The sequence below is a fragment of the Carcharhinus amblyrhynchos genome, chromosome 21 (assembly GCF_965287045.1).
Source record: "Carcharhinus amblyrhynchos chromosome 21, sCarAmb.v2.hapA, whole genome shotgun sequence".
Lineage (NCBI taxonomy): Eukaryota > Metazoa > Chordata > Chondrichthyes > Carcharhiniformes > Carcharhinidae > Carcharhinus > Carcharhinus amblyrhynchos.
The window spans coordinates 2,817,799-2,843,542 of NC_137344.1; the positions used below are offsets into that span (position 1 = coordinate 2,817,799).

Consider the following 25,744-nt stretch of genomic DNA (forward strand, 5'->3'; position numbering starts at 1 on the left):
TGCTGCCTTCAGGGATCTATGGACATGTATCCCAAGGTCCCTCTGGTCCTCTGCACTTCCCAGCAGCCTGCTATTCCCTTGCCTTGTTAGCCCTCCCAAAATGCATCACTTCACACTTTCCAGGGTTAAATTCCATTTGCTGCTGTTCTGCCCATGTAACCAGTCTGTCTACATCATCCAGTAATCTAAAGCTTTCCTCTTGGCTACTTACCACATTAACAATTTTCATTCACCTGTGAGTTTACTGATCACACCTCCCACATTCATATCTCGATCATTAATGTACACTACAAACAGCAAGGGACCCAGCACCAATCCCTGTGGAACATCACTGGACACAGGCTTCCAGTCACAAAAACAACTTTTGACCATCACCCTCTGCCTCCTGCCATGAAGCCAATTTTTGACCCAATTTGTCAATTGCCTGGATCCCATGGGCTCTTACCTCTTGATCAGTCTCCCGTGTGGGACTTTATCAAAAGCCTTACCAAAGTGCATGTAAACTGCATCAACTGCACCGCCCTTATCTACACACCTTGTCACCTCCTCAAAAAATTCAGTCAGATTTGTTAGGTATGATCTCCCTTTGATGAAGCCATGCTGACTATCCTTGATTAATCCTTGTCTCTCCAAGTGGAGATTATTTCTGTCCCTCTGATTTTTTTTTCCAAAAATCTCCCTACTGCTGATATTAGATGTACTGGCCTTTAATTTCCTGGTTTTCCCCTACTTCCCTTCTTGAATGATGGTACCACATTAGCTGTCCTCCAGACCTCAGGCAGCTCTCCAGTGGCCGGTGATAATTTGAAAATTAGTATCAGAACCCCTGCGATCTTCTCCCTTGCCCTGCACAGCAGCCCAAATCTCATCTGGGCCTGAGAATGGTTTTAAGACCTTTAAAATCACTAACACCTCCTCTCTCTCAATGCTAATCTGTTCAATTATATCACATTCCAGGGTGGGGGGTCCAGTAAGCCAGCAATCTGCGTAGGTGGGGGTGAAGGTGTCTGAAAGACCAGTGATGTGGGGGTTTTGGGGAAGGTCAGAGGTCGGAGGTCAGCGCTCAGCAGGCTGGCAATAGGGCAGGGCAGTGCACATGCGCCAATCTCTCCACTGACATATCAGCACATGCGCAATTGTCCACTCAGCACTATGCTGCCATCCTTTCAGGCGGGAATAGATCTCTCCCCCTGCTTTCCAGAAGGAATTACGCTGAGGCACTCTGCAATGCAAAGTATTGGAGATTCATTCTGGTAAATACGCCCAGAAAGAGAACAGGAAATACTCACCTTTTCCTGCTTGCCTATTTGGCACTTAGTTTTGTTTTCGGAAAGTCCTGGTCCTACTCTTCTCTCTCTGCCCTGATGGTTTGGGGGCCTATCGTACACTTCCAGCAACACCACTGTCCCCTTTTTGCTTTTAGGTTGCACCCAATGGCCTCGATTGAGGAACCTACGAAGATACCATCCCTCCTCATTGTAATAATTGATTCCTTGATCAATACTGGGACACCATCTCCTCTTTTACATTCCCCCCTCTCCTCATACCTAAACACCCTATACCCCAGAATATTGATCTGCCAGTTCTGCCCCTCCCTCGACCATGTCTCTGTGATAGCACTCCTCATTACTGACCCTCTGATAAGTGTAGCACTCCCTCAGTACTGACCATCTGACAGTGCAGCACTCCCTCAGCACTGACCCTCTGACAGTGCGGCACTCCCTCAGCACTGACCCTCTGACAGTGCGGCACTCCCTCAGCACTGACCCTCTGACAGTGCGGCACTCCCTCAGCACTGACCCTCTGACAGTGCGGCACTCCCTCAGCACTGACCCTCTGACAGTGCGGCACTCCCTCAGCACTGACCCTCTGACAGTGCGGCACTCCCTCAGCACTGACCCTCTTCCATCTAGAAGGACAAGGGCAGCAGATACCTGGGAACGCCACCACCTGCAAGTTCCCCTTCAAGCCACTCACTGTCCTGACTCGGAAAACTACGAAATATAGGATAAACCTGGCTGGTAGACACTTTTAAAATAACAATGAACTCTGCAACTGGGAACTGAGAAACACTGACCCTTAGAAAAAATAGGTGTATAATTCACCATTGGTTCCAACCAATGTAACCTCATAATGGAAGCACAAAATGTACTTTTCCATAATCTCACATGTTAACTGGAAGTAAGGTGTCAAACACCTGTCAAAGGCACTTTGTGAATATGGGATAGGCCCACTGCCCACTGGCAGCATCACTCCCACCCCCCCAGGAGTGTCCACCCAGCAACCCAGCATTAACCTGGAGCCCTGAAAATGAACTCAGTTCCTCCACCAGAATTGAACATTGCTGTTACAGTAAAACAATCAGGGAAAAGCAAAGTACTTCAGACGTTGGAAATCGGAAATAAGAACAGGAACTGCTGGAAACACTCAGCAAGCTAGAGACTGACCAATATCATCCCCTTTCTCACTTAATTTTTTTTTTATTCATTCGTGGAACATGGACGTTGCTGCCTGGCCATCATTTATTTCTCATCCCTAGATGCCCTTGAGAAGGTGGTGGTGAGCTGCCTTCTTGAATCGCTGCAGTCCATGTTCTGTGGGCTGATCCACAATGCCGTTAGGGAGGGAATTCCAGGATTTTGGCCCAGCGACTGTAAAGGAGTGGCGATATATTTCCAAGTCAGGACAGTGAATGACTTGCAGGTGGTGGTGTTCCCATGTATCTGCTGCCCTTGTCTTTCTAGATGGAAGAGGTCGTGGGTTTGGAAGGTGCTGTCTTTGGTGAATTGCTGCAGTGCATTTTGTAGATAACATACATTGCCGCTACTGAGTGTCGGTGGTGGAGGGAGTGGATGTTTGTGGATGTTGTGCCAGTCAAGCGGGGCTGCTTTATCCTGGACGGTGTTGGGCTTCTTGAGTGTTGGAGCTGCACTCATCCAGGCAAGTGGGGAATATTCCATCACATCTCTCCTAACATTTACCTTATCACAGTCCCACCTCTCCTGTGGCTGTTAACAAGCTGCTGTGTTTCAAACTTCTTCCAGTTCTGACGAAAGGCTTTGGATTCTGTTTTTCCTCACAGATGCTGCCTGACCTGTTGATACATTCAACGTCTTCTGCTTTTGTTAGCAATCAGGGATGCTCCCCTGTTGTAAAGTAAATGAATGCTGCACACTGAATTTAATCGAGCAAAAAAGCACAATGTAACGGTGCAAAAATCTTTGTCAGGTAATATTATTACTGTAACCCAGCTACAGTGAAGCTGTGGAACACACGGAACAGCAGCAGTCACTGCGATTAATTCACAAGCTGAATCACAATTAGCGAGGAAATAAAGACTGCTGTAGATGCGAGTGATTGACTGCTAATGTAAAGGCAAAGAGATTCCCCACAGGCTTGGAAATTAAGGAGAGAATTTTTCTTGCTTTAATATTCATTGAGCACAGTGTGAGGAGGAATGTCTCCAGCCCTCCTGCATTAAGATACAAGAAATGGACTCAAACAAATCGGTAATTTCAGAGGATGTAAAATAGCAGAGCCTGGTGTCTCATTTCAAACACCAATCTTGTTAAAAAACACTACAATTAATTGAAACCTGTTTAGTTTGGAATGACACCAATTCCCACTCCACCAGTGTATTGTGTAACAGCAGCACAGAGCAGGCATTCTCACATTATCCACCATCCATTTCTTTTAACAACTTTATCTAAGGAAGAGATTTTCCTTTCTCAGATACAGCTTAAAAGGTTGGCTCTGATTTGAGTCACGACTTCAAGTCAATGGCAGTGCAAGAACTGCGCTAATGTATAGTAGCTAACTTGAGAGTCCTAAGAATGCTCTAACATTACAGAGCCACACCTCAGGGAGGACATGATGCCTTTGGAGCAGGCACAGACTCACTAGGATTATGCAATTTGAAGGGATTACAGTTGTAAAAGGTTTCCAGGCGCATCACAGGAATGGCAATCAGACAAAAATAGAGTGAGAGATGATAAGGTGAAATGTTTATTACTCTGAGTTGATGGGACCTGGAACACTCAACCTGAAAATGTGGCTGAAGCTGATTCCATAAATAATTGGAAAGTTGGTTACAGAAACTTGATGATTACGGGGTTAAAGATAAAACATAGGGGAGGTGGTACAGACGGACCAAAGGGCTTGGAGGATGCACAAATTGATTGTTGGTAATGCATGGACTGCAGCTTTGGAGCAATTTACAGAGAATAGGGAGTGGTGAAGCTATTGAAATACTTTAGAGAATTCTGAACTTAAATTTCATCTGGCTACTGAAGCTAGCATAGGGCAATGAGGATGATAAGTAAGCGGGACTTAGTGAGGGATCAGATACAGCAGACTCTGGAGGAGTTGAAGTTAATGAAGTGTGAAGGATAAAATGCTGATCAGGAAAGCATTAAATTGAGTCTGGAAATGACAAAGACATTTTGAAGTTTTTAAGCTGTTGTGTATGGGCAGAGGAAAGTGACAATATTCTGCAGCTTTTGTAATGAAGAAATGAAGGATTAGGAGCTCAGGTTTGGATAAGATGCTGAGGTTATGAACATCAGCTAATTAATTGAATTGAAATTCTAGAATAAACCTAGGTGGACATCTTTAAAAAGCAATGGGATTCCATGTCTCTGATGCAATAGCCTGGGCCTCTGGATTAATAGACTGGTGATGTTGGGTTGAATTTTCATTGCATTGGGAAGACTGGGAGATACACAAATGGTGACCAAGACCAGATTCCAGGATTCCAGGCTCCATTTCTAGCACCCCAAATTTTCACAAGTGTGGGTTAAGGGTTGGCTGCTTCAAATTGTGAGCGCACACCCTGCATTCCTGACAGCTCCATTGCAGGCATAGGCCTGTTCAAATCCTTCATTATTTTCATGGAGTTGAGCCAGTTGTTTAAGGACATGTGTCATGAACCATAGACTGGATGAGACAACATTTCAAAAGCTAAATTCAAAAGGTCTTACTCATGTTCCCATGCCAAGGTATGCCCCTTCTTACTACCCATGGTCCTTCATACACTCCATGTCAAACTACATTACTCCACTCACCCACTATGGCCCATCATACTCTCCAAGCAATGTGCAGACCTGATGGGCTGAATGGCCTCCTCCTGCATTGTAGATATTCTCTGATAACTGGGGCAAAATCACAGTGCATTAAGGTGGGCTTTTTAAACAGGCCAACTGGACACTTGGCAGACCCTGTGGTTCCCTCTGAACTGATTCTAAGGGTGGTGGGCTCATAGAAGCATAAAAAAAAGGAGCAAGGGGAGGCCATTTGGCCCTTCGAGCCTTCTCTACCATTCATTTTGATCATGGCTGAACATCCAACTCAATCGTCTGACCCCAACTGCACCCCATACCCTTTGATCCCCTTCGCCCCAAGTGCTACATCTAACTGCTTCTTGAAAACATTCAATGTTTTGGCCTCGATTACTTTCTGTGATAGCGAATTCCACAGGCTCAGCATCTCTGGGTGAAGAAATTTATCCTCATCTCAGTCCTAAACAATCTACCCTGTATCCTTTCTGAATCAACCCTGTCTTGTTCTGTTAGAATTTTATAAGTTTCTATGAGATTCTCTCTCATTCTTCTGAACTCCAGTGAATACAATCCTAACCGACTCAATCTCCCCTCATACATCAGACCTGCCACCCCAGTAATAATCTGGTAAGCCTTCACTGCGCTTTCGCTAGACCAAGAATATCCTTGCTCAGATAAGGAAATCTAAATTGCACTTCGGGTATGGCCTCACCAAGGCTCTGCATAAGTTCAGCAAGATATCCCAAATCCTGTACTCAAATCCTCTCGCAATGAAGACCGACATGCTATTTGCCTTCTTTACTGCCTGCTGCACCTGCACGTTTACCGTCAATGACTGGTGCACAAGGACACCCAGGTCTCGTTGCACACTCCCCTCTCTCAGTCTGTGGTCATTCAGATAATAATCTGCCTTATTGTGTTTGCTACCAAAGTGGATAATCTCACATTTATCCAAATTATAATGTATCTGTCAATCGTTTGTCCACTCACTCAGCCTGTCTAAATCACACTGAAGGATTTTTGCATCCTCTTCACAGCTCACCCTCCCAGCTTTGTGTCTGTAAATTTGGAGATGTTAAATTTAGTTCCCTGATCTAAATCACTTATATGTAGTGAATAGCTGGGGTTGCAGCACTGTTCCCTACAGAACCCCACTAATCGCTCCTGCCATTTGGAAGAAGACCCTTTATACCTATTCTTTGTTTCCTGTATGCAAACGAGTTTGCTATCCATCTCAATACAGTACAGCTAATCTCATGAGCTTTAATGTGGGACCTTGTTAAAAGCCTTTGAAAGTCAAATAAACCACATCCACTGGCAGTCCCTCACTAACCCTGCCAGTTATATCCTCAAAGAATTCCAGTAGATTTGTCAAACATGATTTTCCTTTCATAAATCCAGGTTGACTCTGTCCAATCCTGCCACTGTTTTCCAAGTGTTTTCTCGACTCACATCAGCACCCAACCTCCGGGATGAAAATCCTGCCTTTGAGGGTACTTTCTGCCAGGGCAGGCGTGCTGAAGTAGGAAATTTTCTGACTCCAGCTACCACCTCGAAGATGAAAATCCAGCTCATTACCAAAACAACTTCCCGAAGGGACTGTGGGTTGCTAACTGAAGTGAACACTGACACTCCTCCAATTCTTCAGTTGGGCCAAGGATTCATCTGGCTCTGTGATGATCGTCAATAACTTATCGCCAATGAATTGAGCCTTTCACAATAAAGCACCATCAGAAAGACAAGGCTTTAATAAGGCAATGCAACCAAGTGCTGGTGAGTAATGTCAATGAGGAGGTTGCTTTGTTTGTGCATTATAATCATTAACTGGAACAAACATGACCAGAATACTTTTCAAAATTATATTATTGCTATATTAGCATTTGCAAAATTCTAAGCACATTTGAAATGAGAGTGACTGAATGGTTACATGTTGTAAACTGAGATTTTAGCTTTATTGAGGCAACTAATTCATAATCAATGGTTTGGATAGAGATTATTTAATTATATTTAAATGCATAATGGCAGGAGCACAGCACTCTGGATAATTACTAGTAATTATCAGGATATAGCAATTGGCAGCTTGTTCTCTGGTCTCTAAAGGAGATATACTGCTTATACTGTTTTTGATACGAGTTAATGTGCCAAAGAGTCACGTACAATTTCAAGGCATTGCTATTGTAAGTTAACACAAGCTCAGTGCTTTCTGTTTCCTAGTCAGTGCAATTCATCCTCATTCCAAGCCCCTCCACCATATCTCTGCCATCTGCTTCAAGCTGATTCAGTTTTAGAGATGATGCTTATTCCTCACCACTCCACTCCATCATAAATTCTTTATCCTTCTCTTTGAACTCCTCCCTTCAACCCGTGCTCCTTATTACCGTTCTCCTTATCTTCAAAACCTTTAACCTTACATTTAGTCAGCTCTCCTTACTCGGTGTCTATTTCTCTTTAGTGTAAAAGAAATAACCAATTTCATATCATACTGAATTACATAGACTAATACAGCATTGAAACAGGCCAGTTGGCCTAACTGGATAGCGTTGCTGTTTATATTCCACATGACTCTCCTCAACTCCACCTTTCAAAGCATCTTTTTATTGCCTTTCCTCTTCTATACTTCTCTAATTCCTTTTTGAAAGTATCTTCACATTCTAGCCACTTCATGTAAAGAAATGTCTCCTTATGTCCTTATTGCATTTATTAGTGACTAACTTAGTCATGGCACAATTTCAAATTCATTCTGTCCAGATACGAGCACCTTTCTTTATGTATAATGTTCTCGCCACAGTCCCCTTTCCCCATCCTCCAGCTCCCCACCCTTCCCCCAAACCCTTCTCCCCCAACTGTTCCACCTCACTCACACATCTCTTCACCCCCCCACCACAAAACTGAAGCAAAACTACTTTTTTTATTAGAATTTATACAACACTTTACAGAAAATTAAATTTTTTTAGTGTATTTATTATCGTAACAGAGAAAATGTGGCAACCAATGTACATAAACAGCAATGTGAAAAATAACAATTACACTTGATGCTGTCAAGTAAGCAAAAGTTGAGTAAGTCACTGTCACTAGAGAGGTAGTGCTTGATCAACTAGCAGGACTGATGGTGGACAAGTCCCCAGGACCGGATGGAATGCATCCCAGGGTTCTGAAGGAAATGGCAGAGGTGATATTAGATGCTTTAGTGACTATTTTCCAAACCTCGCTGGATTCCGGGGAAGTGCCGGAAGATTGGAAAATGGCTAATGTTACGCCGCTGTTTAAAAAGGGTAGCAGGCAAAAGGCAGGGAATTATAGGCCGGTTAGTTTAACGTCTGTTGTGGGAAAAATGCTCGAATCCGTCATCAAAGAAGAAATAGCGAGGCACCTTGAGCAGAATTGTTTGATAGAGCAGACGCAGCACAGATTCGTTAAGGGGAAGTCGTGTCTGACGAATTTACTGGAATTCTATGAGGATGTGACTAGTGCGGTAGACAGAGGGGAACTGGTGGGTGTGGTGTTTCTCGATTTTCAGAAGGCGTTTGACAAGGTGCCACACAAAAGGTTGCTTCAGAAGGTTAGGGGGCATGGAGTTGGCGGTAAGGTGTTAGCGTGGATAGAGGATTGGTTGTCTAATAGGACGCAGAGAGTTGGTATCAATGGGTGCTATTCTGATTGGCGGTTGGTGACTAGTGGAGTGCCCCAGGGATTGGTGCTGGGGCCTCAGCTATTTACCATTTATATAGATGATCTGGAGGAGGGGGCTGAGTGTAGGGTGTCGAAATTTGCTGATGACACGAAGATAAGTGGAAAAGCAAATTGTGCGGAGGGTGTGGAAAGTCTGCAGAGGGATCTAGATAGGCTAAGCGAGTGGGCGAGGACCTGGCAGATGGCGTACAATGTTAGCAGGAGTGAGGTTATCCACTTTGGCAGGAATAATGGTAGGAGGGATTACTATTTAAAGGGCGAAAAGCTGCAGCATGCTACAGTGCAGAGGGACCTGGGGGTCCTTGTGCATGAGTCTCAAAAACCCAGCCTGCAGGTGCAGCAGGTGATCAGGAAGGCAAATGGGATGCTGGCCTTTATAGCGAGGGGGATTGAATGTAAAAGCAGGGAGGTCTTGCTGCAACTGTACAGGGCACTGGTGAGGCCGCAGCTGGAGTACTGTGTGCAGTTTTGGTCGCCGCACTTGCGCAAGGGTATTTTGGCCTTGGAGGGAGTGCAGAGGAGGTTCACTAGGCTGATACCGGAGATGAGGGGGTTAGCCTATGAGGAGAGATTGAATAGACTGGGTTTGTACTTGTTGGAGTTTAGAAGGATGAGGGGGGACCTTATAGAGATGTATAAGATGATGAAGGGGATGGATAGGGTAGAGGTAGAGAGATTCTTCCCGCTCAGAAAGGACAGCAGGACTAGGGGGCACAGCCTCAAGATAAGGGGGGTGCAGTTTAGAACGGAGTTGAGGAGGAACTTCTTCACTCAAAGGGTGGTGAATCTCTGGAATTCTCTGCCTGTTGATGTGGTGGAAGCTACCTCGCTAAATATATTTAAGACACGGGTAGAGAGGTTTTTGGTAGGCAAGGGAATTAAGGGTTATGGGGAGAAAGCGGGAAAGTGGAACTGATCCACTTCAGATCAGCCATGATCTTATTGAATGGCGGGGCAGGCTCGAAGAGCTAGATGGCCTACTCCTGCTCCTATTTCTTATGTTCTTACGTTCTTATTTCTTATGTTGTTATGTTCTTAAGTCGGCTCAAGCAAGTCAAGAGGCCTGGAATACAAGAGCAGGGATGTACTTCTGAGGCTGTATAAGGCTTTGGTCAGACCCCATTTGGAGTATTGTGAGCAGTATTGGGCCCGTATCTAAGGAAGGATATGCTGGCCTTGGAAAGGATCCAGAGGAGGTTCACAAGAATGATCCCTGGAATGAACAGCTTGCCGTATGAGGAACGATTGAGGACTCTGAGTTTGTACTCATTGTTTAGAAGGATGAGGGGGGATCTTATTGAAACTTACAGAATACCGCAAGGCCTGGATAGAGTGGAACTGGAGAGGATCTTTCTACTAGTAGGAAAATCTAGAACCAGAGAGCACAACCTCAGGCTAAAGGGACAATCCTTTAAAACAGAGATGAGGAGGAATTTCTTCAGCCAGAGAGTGGTGAATCTGTGGAACTCTTTGCCACAAAGGGCTGTGGAGGCCGGGTCATTAAGTGTCTTTACAGCAGAGATAGATAGATTCTTGATTAATAAGGGGATCAGGGGTTATGGGGATGAGAAAAATATCAGCCATGACTGAATGGCGGAGCAGACTCAGTAGGCCGAGTGGCCTCATTCTGCACCTATGTCTTATGATCTAAAATATTTATTTTAAAATTTTTACTCCATTCTAAAAGTTACAAAGGCAATGCATGGAGTAGACCAGATGAGCCTTTAACCCATCTGCTTGCTTGCTCCAAAAACCAATTTAAAATTCAAGTTGAATCCAATTCATGGTCCCCACATAGAAGATCCAAGCTGACAAGATAACTGCACCTGATCTTGGGCTTGATCTGATACGTGATCTTAGCTAAAAGATTCAGAAGCGACAGCAAAATGTTAAAGGTTTTCACACCTTGATGGACAGTATGGTCATGGTATATTTCTCCATGAGCTCTTTAGCTGTACAGCAGCCAGGCAACATCAGCCTGTTGTACCATAAATAGCAGATAATTCCGGAAACACACCTCCAGTCTGGCAGCATCCACAGAGAAGGGAATAAGGTCAGATTAATATTTGGTCTATGACTCTCCATCAAAACAACAACAACTTTTATTACATATTTAACAGAATAAAACAGGAGCATTAAAAAACAAAATGTCAGACTAAGCTATCTGAGGAAATATTCACTCAGGTCACCAGAAAAAAGAGGTCGGCTTCTGGAGTGTCTTAAAGGAGGAAAATGAGGTAGAGACGCAGAGGAATGTCAGATGAGAATTCCAGAGTTTGGGGTTTGGGAAACTGAAGGCACAGCTAACAATGGTGAGGTGATTAAAATTGGGAATGTACAAAGGGGCTAGAATTAGGGGAGTGCAGAAATCTTAGAGAGAGCTGTGAGGCTGGAGGAGATTACAGGGACAGAGAGAGGCAAGGTCATGGCAGGATATGAAAACAAGGATTAGAATTTTAAAATCAAGGCATGGCTTGAACAGGAGTCAAAGTAGATCTGTGACTACAGAGGTGAAAGGGCGGTAGGAGTTGATATTGGTAAACACAGGCAGTAGAGTTTTGGATAATTCAAGTTTACGGCGTATGGAGTGGGAGCCAGTCCTGAGTGTGTTGGAATAGTTAAGAAAGGATGTAACAAAGACAACGAGAGCTACAGCTGCAGATGAGCTGAGATTGGAGCAAAGTCCAGCGATGTTGACTCTTCCCCTGTGTGACTGGGTCCTGAACTTCCTAACTCACAGACCACAATCAGTAAGGATAGGCAACAATACCTCCACCATGATCATTACAAACACCAGTGCTCCGCAAGGCTGCATCCTCAGCCCCTTACTACACTCCTTATTCACTACACTTGATCTTAGCCAAAAGGCCGAGAAGCAACCTCTGACTTTAGAACCAAATTCCCCTCCAACTCGAATTCTTTTACTTCTTCCTTATCTTAACAAAAACACACAGATTTTAAGATTAACAAGGATTATGAATTACATCTTAAGCTACAATGGTCCCATTAACCCAAAGTCCCATTTAAGCACACAAATTGGCTGTGGTCAAATACACACTCTCCACTCTGAATCAGTGTCTCTGGTTTTCTCTATAGAATCCCCTCAAATGATTGTCACATGAAAACTTCCAAACCCTATCCTGAAAAACACACTTCAAATGCTTTCCCTTAGTGGTTTGCAATCTGAAATCCGGAACAGTTTTTCCAAATTACATTTTTAAACAAAGCTTCTGCTCCACTTTTAACAATGAATCCAGTCCAGGATTTTATACCACGCCCTTCAGGATTTCTTTGTCTTGCTTCTGTACAAACTGTTCACAATTACTTTAATCCTTAATTCCCACATGATATTAAAATGGCATCAAGCATTTAATTTACCTCTGAAGTCTGATGTCCCACTTTAAATCTAATTATTAGAATTGTCTTTTACTTTTCCTTGATTTTTTTTTCTGAACAATACCTCGGTCTGTGTCCTCTTAACTTCAGCCATCTAAGACATTCTTTCTGTCCCAATTCCCTGGTTACCTGAACTGTAATGTCTTCCTTAGGAAGCTTGCATCTTTGCAATCCTTGTGTCCTATCTAGATTTTCTGGGCAGAGTTGAGAGAGTTCCACTCCCCAGTATCCTGTCTCCAACTTCAATAAACCCAGATGATACTAAAACTTCAAAAGTTCTTTTCCCTTTAAAAGGGCCTCTAGTTGCTTAAGCCTTTTATTTATTTTTCATGCTATAGCTATCTCCTAAACACAACAGAACTGAACCAATCACCACACATACAAACACCTTTGTCCAGCATAAATCTAACTATAAGTTGAACCTTCCAGATATGGAATCATTAAATTAACTTTGAAATATACCTTCTAATGTTTATCAAGACAAATACAAATCCCTTAAAGCTGCTTTTGCTTTCCTAACATAGTGAATGTGTGAATATGAGGTTGTAAGCTCATCTCAGGAGCAAATGTGACACCAATGTTGCAGTCAGACTAGCTTAATGTCACGGAGAGAGGTAGAGTTGATAGCTCAAAAACAGAGTTTTGAATGGGATGCTGGCTTCAGTCTTTCCAAGGCTTAATTGGAGGAAATATCTACTCATCCATTTATTGGATATTGAAGAGCACTGTGATAAGGAGGCTGAGTGCTGGACTGAAGCTGATGGTGAGGTCGACTTGGGTGTCAACTGTGTACATATGAACATTAGTGCTGTCCTTTTGGATGCTGTCACTGAATCATAGAATCCCTACAGTGCAGAAGAAGGCCATTCAGCCCATCAAGTCTGCACTGAGTCTCCAACAGAGTATCTTACCCAAGCCCATCCCCTACCCTATCCCATTATCCCATGCATTTACCCCACTAATCCCCTTAACGAACAGATCTTGGGATACTAAGGGACAATTTAGCATGGCCAATCCACCTAACTTGCACATCTTTGGACTGTGGGAGGAAACCGGTACATCCAAAGGAAACCCGCGCAGACATGGGAAGAACATGCAAACTCCACAATCAGCCACCCAAAGCTGCAATCGAACCAGGGTCTGTTGCCGTGCTGCCCCAGTATGTACGCAGCATGTAGATGATAAATAGGAAGGGTAAAGATAGATTGGGAATACCAAAGGGAGCAGGAAGAAAAGCTACTTTGAGTGATTTCTGAACGAGTGTACACAGTGCTGGCATTTCTGCTCCTTATTTCTGTGTTCCAGTATTTGCTGTACTTGACTATTTCCTGCATCATTAACTTTGTAAGCAATTTGCCAAGCCCCCATTCCAAAGGCAATCGCTCATCAGCTAATTTGTGACGCCAACTCTAAACTGTTCGTGCTAAACAAACTACGTATCACTTTCACCTGAAGACCAGACAATTATGGGTTCAAGTCTCATTGCAAAGACTTTGTAGTTTAGAGTGATGCTCCATGCGAAGTACTGAGGGAGTGCTGCACTGTCTGAGATGAGAGGTTAAACCAAGGACCTGTCAGCTCTTTGAATTCCACAGTTATTATTTGAAAGAAAAAGTGAGAGTTCTCCCTGGTGCTTTGGCCAATATTTATCCCTCAATCAACATCACTAAACAAAAGGATGAGATTGGCAGTTCATTATCTCATTGCAGTTTCCCTATGTTGCAAAGGTGACCATGGGGCAGCACAGTGGCACAGTGGTCAGCACTGCTGCCTTACAGCACCAGGGACCCGGGTTTGATTCCTGGCTTGGGTCAATATCTGTGTGGAGTTTGCACGTTCTCCCCATGTCTGCGTGGGCTTCCTCCAGATACCCGGTTTCCTCCCACAGTTCAAAGGTGTGCAGGTTAGGTGGCTAGGCCATGCTAAATTGCCCCTTTGTGTCAGGGAGATTAGCAGGGTAAATAAATGGAGTTACAGGGATAGGGGCTGGGTGGGATTGTGGTCAGTGTAGACTCAAAGGACCGAATGGCCTCCTTCTGCACTGTAGGGATTCTATGATTTCAACAGTACTTCATTGATCGACCATAATGTGCTTTGAGACATCCTGACATCAAAAAGGGGCTTCTTAAATGCAAGTCCTTTATTTTGTTCTTTCAAAGTGCATGTGATCCATCAGAACAGCCTCCACTGTAAACTGTCACTGTTTGAACTGTGCAGAATCAAAGACAGAAATTCAATCTTTTTAAATCTACCAGAAATGCTGTCCGCCAAAGGGGCAGTGGGATGTGGATATGAACTCAAGGCCCAGAAGTGAAAGGATCTTGACCCACTGAGTTTATGTTAGAACTGAGCTATTGATTACCGTTTGAACAATGCAGCACAGCTCTGTAAGAACAGATTAACTAAATATTTGGAATTACTTTGCAATTGAGCAAAGCGAGGGCATGATATTATATGTGAGGTACAAACAGCTCATTGTGCTCGAATGGTATGCATGGATGTAACAATCAATCTTAGAGCTGTCCCCACACTCAGCTCCATAAATAGCCCCAATGCTGAATGAAACTCAATGATTTGAGGCTATATAATGTAAAGCTGATTGATTGCACTGTAACTGCAGGCTGTTCTGTAAATATTTTCCGACAATGAAATCCATTTTGACTGAAATGCTGGGATGAGAGTTTGTGGAGAGCAGCCTGGTTACGGTGACTGAGGTCGTTCATCACAGCGACCATTTTGAGATGTTTGTTGAGAAGGAAGTCTGTTGGGTTATCTCTCACCAACTCTCCCTGTTTGGATTGATGTCACTCTCTGACTGATTACGCTCCTGTGAATGGTGACATTGTCCAATATTCAAGGTACATGTTGCTTTTGTAAACTCTCCAGTTTCTACACACCGACCGGCCTGTGACTCAGGGAACTGGCAACAAACCCACTCCAAGGAACAAGGTGAGTCAGTGGAATTGAGGGTGTGTGCTTTAATTTTAACTGGAACTTTATTTTTAGTCAGGCAGGTGAGATTCTCTGACCTTGGGAAGGACCAGATCAGTGAAGTTATCAGCCTTATAGCACAGCTTGTGGGCCAGGAGGAGCAGGACTGTTTTTCTTAGGCCTAACAGGCTAACCTGCATTTGATTCAGCCCTGGTGAGTTCAAATCCCCACCTAGTTATAGAACAAAGAGATCTAGGGGTACATGTTTATAGCTCCTTGAAAGTAGAGTCATAGGTGGACAGAGTGGCAAAGAAAGCATTGGGCATGCTTTTGTTTCATTGATCAGAACACTGAATACAGGAGTTGGGACGTCTTGTTGAAGTTGTACAAGACATAGGTAAGGCCACACTTGGAATACTGTGTATCATTCTGGTCACCCTATTATAGAAAGGGTATTATTAAACTAGAAAGAGGGCAGAAAAGACTTACTAGGATGCTACCAGGACTTGATAGTTTGAGTTATAAGGAGAGGCTGGATAGACTGGGACTTTTTTCTGTGGAGTGTAGGAGGCTGAGGGGTGACCTTATAGAGGTCTATATAATAGAGGGGAACAGATCAGTAGATAGTCAATACCTTTTTCCAAAGGTAGAGGAGTCTAAAACTAGAGGGCCTAGGTTTAACGTGAGAGGGGAGAGATACAAAGAGGCAATTTTTTCACACAGAGGGTGGTGAGAGTCTGGAACAAGCTGCTAGAGGTAATAGTAGAGACAGGCACAATTTTGTTTTTTGAAAAGCATCTAGACAGTTATATGGGTAAGATGGGCACAGAGGGATATGGGCCAAATGCGGGCAATTGGGATTAGCTTAGGGGTTTAAAAAAAAGGAGGGCATGGACAAGTTAGGCCAATGGGGCCTGTTTCCATGCTGTAAACCTCTGTGACTTTATGACTCTAGATGTCTAACCTTGGTATCTGACACTTTTCACTGTGATCACCCTCATCCCACCCCTGATGTCTGAACTCCCCAACAATGTCAGTACTTCCCCCTTGTGATATTCAACTCAGTCCTTAATGTCTGAGGGCTTATGGGGTGTTAGGGAGGGGTAGTACCTCTGGTGGGGGAACATGTTGTGTCCTTTTAGGGCAGTTTGTCCATCCTTTGTCCCCACCTGGCACTCAGCTCTCATCTGTGGCTCCCTGTAGGCAACAGCGGCCACACCCTGGGCAATGGCTTCGACAAGCCGGCTAAACCAGGTGAGGGTAGCCGATGGGTATCAACCCTCGGTGAGATAGGGTGATGTTTATCCCAGCATGTGAAGACAGACTCTGGCGGATTGAGCGTAAGAGACCAATGGAAGGTCCAACGGCCAAGAAGGCAATCTCTGCAAGCGGTGTGGAATGTGAAAGAACAGGACAAGACACAGAAGATGTCCTGGTCATCCACTGCGTCTAGTCCCATCTCCAGCCGTCTAGACTCTTGTCTTGCCACTGGATCTAGATGGGAATTGGGAAGAGGGAGTGAGGCTGACGCTGGACTCACCATCAACATTAAAGTCATGCACCAGCCTGCTCCTCATGCACCGTACACAGAACCCATAATCACAATCAAAGGGCAGAAACTACAGATAGTGGACAAGTTCACTTATCTTGGCAGCACCCTCTCCCAGGCAGTGACTATTGATACAGAAGTTAACCGCAGAATACAAAGGCAAGTTCCACTTTCGGTAGACTGCGCTCCACTGTATGGGAACATCGAGGAATCAGCCCAGCAACAAAACTGAAGGTCTACTGTGCCATGGTACTCGCTACCCTCCTGTATGCCTGTGAAACGTAGACTGTGTATCGAAGGCATGCAAGACAGCTCAATCATTTTCACATGACTTGTCTTTGCAGAATATTACTCATCAGATGGCAAGACAAAGTACCAGACACTGAAGTTCTCTCTAGAGCAAGTCTACCATCAGTTCACACACTGCTGATGAGAGCGCAGACCCGGTGGGCAGGTCATGTCATCCGTATGCCAGATGAGCGCATACCCAAACAGCTCCTTTTTGGGGAACTCTCTGCTGGAAGACGCTCGCATGGAGGGCAGAACAAACATTTCAAAGACACACTCAAAGCCTCCCTGAAGTCACTTGACATAGACACAACAATCTGGGAAATGCTGGCACAAAACCGCCCTACCTGGCGCTGCCTCATACACAAGGGCTGTCAAGCTTACGAAGCACAGCTTAAGCGAGAGCTGCGCAAGTCCAGAACCACCAGTGCAACAATTACAGTGCCTACACAAGTCTGTCCAATATATGCCAGGACATTCCGTGCCCAAATTGGCCTGATCAGTCATCTTTGGACAGACCGCAACCAGTCTCAAAATGACTAATGGTTTTGAGGTCCTCATTGATGAACATAAGAACATAAGAAATAGGAGCAGGAGTAGGCCATCTAGCCCTTTGAGCCTGCCCTGCCATTTAGTAAGATCATGGCTGATCTGAAGTGAATCAGTTCCACTTTCCCACTTTCTCCCCATAACCCTTAATTCCCTTGTCTATCAGAAATCTATCTACCCATGACTTAAATGTATCCAACGAGGTAGCCTCCACCACTTCAATGGGCAGAGAATTGCAGAGGTTCCTCCTCAACTCTGTTCTAAACTGCTCCTCCCCCCCTTATTTTGAGGCTGTGCCCTCTAGTTCTGTTTTCCTTTCTAAGCGGAAAGCATCTTTCTACCTCTACCCTATCTAGCCCCTTCATTACCTTGTAAGTCTCTATACAATCCCATCTCAGCCTTCTAAACTCTAACGAGTACAGGTCCAGTCTATTTAATCTCTCCTCATAAGCTAACCCCCTCATCTCTGGTATCAGCCTGGTGAACCTTCTCTGCACTCCCTCCAAGGCCAATATATCCTTACGCAAATAAGGGGACCAAAACTGCACACAGTACTCCAGTTGCGGCCTCACCAGTGCCTTGTACAGTTGCAACAAGACCTCCCTGCTTTTATATTCTATCCTCCTCGCTATAAAGGCCAACATTCCATTCGCCTTCTTGATCACCTGCTGCACCTGCAGATTGATTTTTTTGCGATTTGTGCACAAGGACCCCCAGGTCCCTCTGCACCGTAGCATGCTGCAGCTTTTCGCCTTTTAAATAATAATCCCTCCTACTATTGTTTCTACCAAAGTGGATAACCTCACATTTGTTAACGTTATACTCCATCTGCCAGGTCCTCGCCCACTCTCACAACCTAACCAGATCTCTCTGCAAACTTTCCGCGCTTTCCATGCAATTCACTTTTCCACTCATCTTCATGTCATCAGCAAATTTTGTTACCCTACACTCAGCCCCCTCCTCCAGAACGCCTATGTAAATGGTAAACAGTTGAGGCCCCAGCACTGATCCCTGCGGCACTCCACTAGTTACCAACTGCCAACCAGAAAAGCATCCATTGATTCCAACTCTCTGCCTCCTGTTAGATAGCCAATCCTCAATCCATGCTAACACTTTACCCCCAATTCCGTGTACCCTAACCTTCTGCAGCAACCTTTTGTGAGGCACCTTATCGAACGATGACGATGGACAAATGAACAATGGTTGAGTAAATATCAGGCTAATAAACCAGGGTCTAGTTTCTCTCTTTTGAGAACTAAATTCTAATTTCAACATCTTCTCTATCCTCCTCTGTTTTAAATCAGATGAAAGTGCATGTAATTAATCTGCGCCTGTTTTGTCAACATTTTGGATAATGTGTCCCGTGCAGAATGTTCCTAACCTATTGCTGCCTCCCACAGGCCCATTCACTTCCTCATAATCATTATCTTTGCCTCATGAATCTTCTCATTAGTCTCGCTTAGCAATTTGGAATAACTACCAACCAGCACTGTGGATTATTTTCTCTCTGCATGCTATCTCTACTCAGAATATCTTGTTTCCTCAGATCTTTTGGCATAAACTAAAACATAAGAACATAAATAAGAGCATAAGAACTAGGAGCAGGAGGAGGCCATCTGGGCCCTCGAGCCTGCTCCACCATTCAATAAGATCATGGCTGATCTTTTCATGGACTCAGCTCCACTTACCCACCCGCTCACCATAACCCTTAATTCCTTTACTGTTTGAAAATGTATCTATCTTTGCCTTAAAAACATTCAATGAGGGAGCCTCAACTGCTTCACTGGGCAGGGAATTCCACAGATTTACAACCCTTTGTGTGAAGAAGTTCCTCCTCAACTCAGTCCTAAATCTACTTCCCCCTTATTTTGAGGCCATGCCCCCTAGTTCTAGTTTCACCTGCCAGTGGAAACAACTTCCCTGCTTCTATCTTATTTATTCCCTTCATCATCTGATATGTTTCTATAAGATCTCTCCTCATTCTTCTGAATTCCAATGAGTATAGCCCCAGTCTACTCAATGTCTCCTTATAAGCCAAACCTCTCAACTCTGGAATCAACCTAGTGAATCTCCTCTGCACCCCCTCCAGTGCCAGTATATCCTTTCTCAAGTAAGGAGACCAAAACTGTACACAGTACTCCAGATGTGGCCTCACCAGCACCTTACACAGCTGCAATATAACTTCGCTATTTTTAAACTCCATCTCTCTCGCAATGAAGGAAAAACTCCATTTGCCTTCTTAATTATCTGCTGCACCTGCAAACCAATGCCTTGAGATTCCTGCACAAGGACACCCAGATCCCTCTGTACAGCACGATGCTGCAAATTTTTACCATTTAAATAATAGTCCATTTTGCTGTTATTCTTACCAAAATGGATGACCTCACATTTACCAACATTATACTCTATCTGCCAGACCCTCGTCCACTCATTTAGATTATCTATATCTCTTTACAGACTCTCAGCGTCCTCTGCACACTTTGCTCTGCCACTCATCTTAGGGTCATCTGCGAATTTTGACACACTACACTTGGTCCCCAACTCCAAATCATCTATGTAAATTGTAAACAATTGTGGTCCCAACACTGATCTCTGAGGCACACCACTAGTTACTGATCGCCAACCAGGAAAATACTCATTTATCCCCACTCTTTGCTTTTTGTTAGTTAACCAATCCTCTATCCATGCTACTACATTACCCGTAACACTGTGCACCTTTATTTTATGTAGCAGTCTTTGGTGCGGCATCTTTTCAAATACCTTCCGGAAATCCAGATACACCACATCCACAGGTTCCCCATTGTCCACTGCATATGTAATGTTCTCAAAGAATCCCACCAAATTAGTCAAACATGACCTTCCCTTCATGAGCCCATGCTGCGTCTTACCAATGGGACAATTTATATCCAGATGTCTTCCTTGATGATAAATTCAAGCATTTTCCTACTACAGAAGTTAAGCTGACCAGCCTATAGTTATCTGTCCTTTGTCTACATCCTTTTTTAAACAGTGGCGTCAAATTTGCTGTTTTCAGATCTGCGGGAATCATCCCAGAATCCAGTGAATTTTGGTAAATTATGACTAGTACATTTGCAATTTCTCCTGCCATCTCTTTTAGTACCCTGGGATGCATTTCGTTAGCACCGGGAGACTTGTCTACCTTTAGCACCCCCCTTGCCCAACACTACATCTTTCGTGATAATAATAGTTTCTAGGTTCTCACCTGCCATATCCTTCCTGTTATCAATTTTTGGCATGTTATTGTGTCTTCCACTGTGAAGATCGACACAAAATACCTGTTCACTGCTTCAGTCATTTTCTGATTTTCAATTATTACATCCCCTTCTAAAGGACCAACGTTTACTTTCGCCACTCTTTTTTGTTTTATACATTTGTAGAAACATAAACAAGCAAAAAGTGAAGTGGGAGAATCCGTCAAAGAAAGTCATGCAATGTTGGTCTGAGGAATTGGGTGATCTTCTATGGGACTGCTTAGAGTCAGGAGACTGGTCAGTATTTAAAAACTCTGCGACCAGCCTGAATGAGTACACCACTACAGTAACTGACTTCATTAGTAAGTGCATGGAAGACTGTGTGCCAAAGAAGCAAATCCGTGTGTTCTACAACCAGAAACCATGGATGAACAGGGATATCCACTGCTTGCTGAAGTCCAGGTCTCAGGCATTCAAGTCAGGCATCTCTGACCTATACGTGCAATCCAGATATGATCTACGGAGAACAATCAAAGATCACAGTCTGAGGATTCGGGGTAGACAATTTAGGTCAGAGATGAGGACAGATTTCTTTACCCAGTGGTGAACCTGTGGAATTCATTAGCACAGGAAGTAGTTGATGCTAAAACATTGGATATATTCAAGAGGTGGCTGGATGTAGCACTTGGGGCGAATGGGATCAAAGGTTATGGGGAGAAAGTAGGATTAGACTATTGAGTTGGATGATCAGCCATGATGGTGCTGAAAGGCAGAGCAGACTCGAAGGGCCGAATGGCATCCTCCTATCTTTGATGTTTCTGTGTCACTGATCAAACCCAGCCCCAGCTCCGCAAACTGTAATTAATCTGAACCCCGACTGTGAAATGAACATTGAATCCTGTTTCTGTTCACTTATTTGCCAAAAGCTGAGTGGATTTACATACTGAATGACACTGATGTTATCCACATGCTGAAAATATCCTCCCAGACGTTCCTTGTTTAGTGTGCCTGTCCGCAGAACATATCTGTTTGAATTCATCACTATTATTGTTACATATTGTTGAACTGCTTACTGTACAATGGCCTCATTATTTTGAAATAAATTCCAAGGTGATTGACTTGTGATAGACCTGCTGATGCTCCTGACCTTTAAGAATTGAAATAACGTGGACTACTTCACTGCTTGTTGCTAACACCTAATGAGCTACAAAAAATTATCTGCCACATGTTTTGTGGCTAGATCCCTGCATTCGGTGTACACCCAACACTTTCCAATATCGGAAGTATTTTTTCTTCATTCTTTCATGGGTGTCACTTGTAAAGTCAGTGTTTATTGTCCATCCTTAATTGCCCTTGAATTGAGTGGCTTGCCAGGCCATTTTAGAGGGCAGTTAAGAGTCAGCCACATTGCTGTGGCTCAGGAGTCACATGTAGGCCAGACCAGGTAAGGATGGCAGATTTCTTTCCCTAAAGGACATTAGTGAACCAGGTGGGTTTTTACGATGATCGACAATAGTTTCATGGTCACCAACATTGAGACTCGCTTTTATATTCCAGATTTATTATTTGAATTTAAATTCCAACAAATGCTGTCGTAGGATTTGAACCCACATCACTTCAGCATAATCCTGGGCCTCTGGATTACAAACTTAGTGAAATCGATAAGACCATAAGGACATAAGAACTAGGAGCAGGAGTAGGCCATCTGGCCCCTCGAGCCTGAAATGCCATTCAATAAGATCATGGCTGATCTTTTTGTGGACTCAGCTCCACTTACCCGCCCACTCACCATAACCCTTAATTCCTTTAACCCTTAATGCCTCACAAAGGGTTGCTTCAGAAGGTTAGGGTGCATGGAGTTGGGGGTAAGGTGCTAGTGTGGATAGAGGATTGGTTGCCTAATAGGAGGCAGAGAATTGGTATCAGTGGGTGCTATTCTGATTGGCTGTTGGTGACTAGTGGAGTGCCCCAGGGATCGGTGCTGGGGCCTCAGCTATTTACCATTTATATAGATGATCTGGAGGAGGGGGCTGAGTGTGGGGTAACGAAATTTGCTGATGACACAAAGATGAGTGGAAAAGCAAATTGGGCGGAGGGTGTGGAAAGTCTGCAGCAGGATCTGGATAGGCTGAGCGAGTGGGCGAGGACCTGGCAGATGGAGTACAATGTTAGCAAGTGTGAGGTTATCCACTTTGGCAGAAATAATAGTAGGAGGGATTACTATTTAAAGGGCGAAAAGCTGCAACATGCTACGGTGCAGAGGGACCTGGGGGTCCTTGTGCATGAGTCGCTAAAACCCAGTCTGCAGGTGCAGCAGGTGATCAAGAAGGCGAATCGAATGCTAGCCTTTATAGCGAGGGGGATAGAATATAAAAGCAGGGAGGTCTTGCTGCAACTGTACAGGGCACTGGTGAGGCCGCAGCTGGAGTACTGTGTGCAGTTTTGGTCGCCGCACTTGCAGAAGGATATATTGGCCTTGGAGGGAGTGCAGAGAAAGTTCACTAGGCTGGTATCGGAGATGAGGGGTTAGCCTATGAAGAGAGACTAAATAGACTGGGTCTGTACTTGTTGGAGTTTAGAAGGATGAGGGGGGATCTTATAGAGACGTATAAGATAATGAAAGGGATGGATAGGGTAGAGGTAGAGAGATTCTTCCCATTTAGAAAGGATAGCAGGACTAGAGGGCACATCCTCAAGATAAGCAGGGGGCAGTTTAGATCAGAGTTGAGGAGGAACTTCTCCACTCAAAGGGTGGTGAATCTCTGGAATTCTCTGCCCGTTGAAGTGGTGGAGGCTACCTCGCTAAATATATTTAAGTCACGGGTAGATAGGTTTTTGACAAACAAGGGAATTAAGGGTTATGGGGAGAGAGCGGGAAAGTGGAACTGATCCACTTCAGATCAGCTATGATCTTATTGAATGGTGGGGCAGGCTCGAGGGGCTAGATGGCCTACTCCTGCTCCCATTTCAAAAATCTATCTATTCTTGCCTTAAAATCATTCAACGAGGTAGCCTCCACTACTTCACTGGGCAGAGAATTCCACAGATTTACAATTTATGTGAAAAGTTCCTCCACAGCTCAGTCCTAAATCTGCTCCCCCTTATTTTGAGGCCATGACCCCTAGTCCTAGTGTCACCTCCAGTGGAAACAATCTCCCTGCTTCTATCTTATCTATTCCCTTCATAATTTTGTACGTTTCTCTCAGATCCCCCCTCATTTTTCTAAATTCCAATGAGTATAGTCCCAGTCAAATCAATCTCTCCTCATAAGCCAATCCTCTCATCTCCAGAATCAACCTAGTGAATCACTTCTGCACCCCTCCAGTAAGGAGACCAAAACTGTACACAGTACTCCAGGTCTGGCCTCATCAGCACCTTACACAGCTGCAACATAACCTCCCTGTTTTTAAATTCCATCCCTCTAGCAATGAAGGACAAAATTCCATTTGCCTTTTTAATTACCTGCTGCACCTCAAACCACCATTTTGTGATTCATGCTCAAGGACACCCAGGTCCCTCTGCACAGCAGCATGCTGCAATTTTTTATCATTTAAGTAATAAACCATTTTGCTGTTGTTCCTATCAAAATGGATGACCTCACATTTACCAACATTGTACTCCATCTCGCCCACTGAGACTATCTCTTTGCAGACTTTCAGGTCCTCTGCACACTTTGCTCCGCCACTCATCTTAGTGTCATCTGTGAATTTTGACACACTGCACTTGGTCCCCAACTCCAAATCATCTATGTAAATTGTAAAGAATTGCGGTCCCTACACTGATCCCTGAGGCACCCCACTACTCACTGATCGCCAACCAGAAAAACACCCATTTACCCCCACTCTTTGCTTTCTGTTAGTTAACCAATCCTCTATCCGTGCTACTACATTACCCATAATGCTGTACACCTTTATTTTATGTAGCAGCCTTTTGTGTGGCACTTTGTCAAATGCCTTCTGGAAATCCAGATACAGCACATCCACCAGTTTCCCGTTGTCCACTGCACTAGTAATATCCTCAAGTAATTCCAGTAAATTAATTAAATGTGACCTGTCCTTCTGGAACCCATGCTGTGTCTTCCCAATGGGACAATTTCTATCCAAATATCTCGCTATTTCTTGATGATAGATTCAAGCATTGTCCCCACTACAGAAGTTAAGATAACCAGCCTATTGTTACTCGCCTTTTGTCTACCTCCTTTTGTAAACAGTGGTGTCACATCTGTTGTTTTCCAATTTGCAGGAACCAACCAAGAGTCCAGCGAATTTTGGTAAATTACTACAAATGCACTTGCAATTTCTCTCACCATCTCTTATAGTACCCTGGATGCATTCCATCAGGGCCAAGAGACTTGACTACCTTTAGCCCCATTAACTTACCAAAGCTATTTCTTTTGTGCTGATGATAGTTTCTAGGTGCTCACCTGCCATAGGCTTCTTGCAATCAACTTTTGGTATGTTATTTGTGTCTTGAACTACGAAGACCGACACAAAATACCTGTTCAATGCCTCGGCCATTTCCTCATTTCCCATTATTAAATCCCTCTTCTCATCCTCTGAAGGATCATTGGTTAGCTTAGCCACTCGTTTTCAGTTTACATTTTTGTGGAAACATTTGCTATCTGTTTTTATATTCTGAGCTAGTTTACTACCACTGCACCATTTGAAACAAACACAAAATAAGCATGATATTTATTCTGACCTGAAGCTGGGGAAAACTGCTGAAAAAGCAGTGCTGATTGATGGCTGGGTTTAATTAGGCCATGGCATATCCAACTGTGGTCATCACCAGATGATAAACCAGGTTGGCAACTAAACTTCACAATCCTACTCCAGGTTATCACTAAACTACTTCACTGTAGATCTATATCAGGACCTGGGCTCCACATGATGTTTATTTGGAACAAAGGCAACAATTTCAGATGCTTGTTCAGAGCAGTAACTATTCACTCTGAACATTGTGCTGCACACAAGTCTCATCTCACAATCTGCTAATCAGCCATAGTTCACAAACCCCACACATCCCCGACATTCTCTCCCCCACCTTCTTCCATCGGGAAAAAGATTTTTAA

General features: G+C 44.0%; 1 protein-coding gene across 1 annotated transcript in view; it reads right to left on the reverse strand.

Annotated features, from left to right (window-relative positions):
* Nucleotides 1-25,744, reverse strand: part of LOC145356556 (ran GTPase-activating protein 1-like) — a 389,212-nt gene that overhangs the window by 209,260 nt on the left and 154,208 nt on the right. The gene's annotated exons all lie outside the window — the stretch shown is intronic.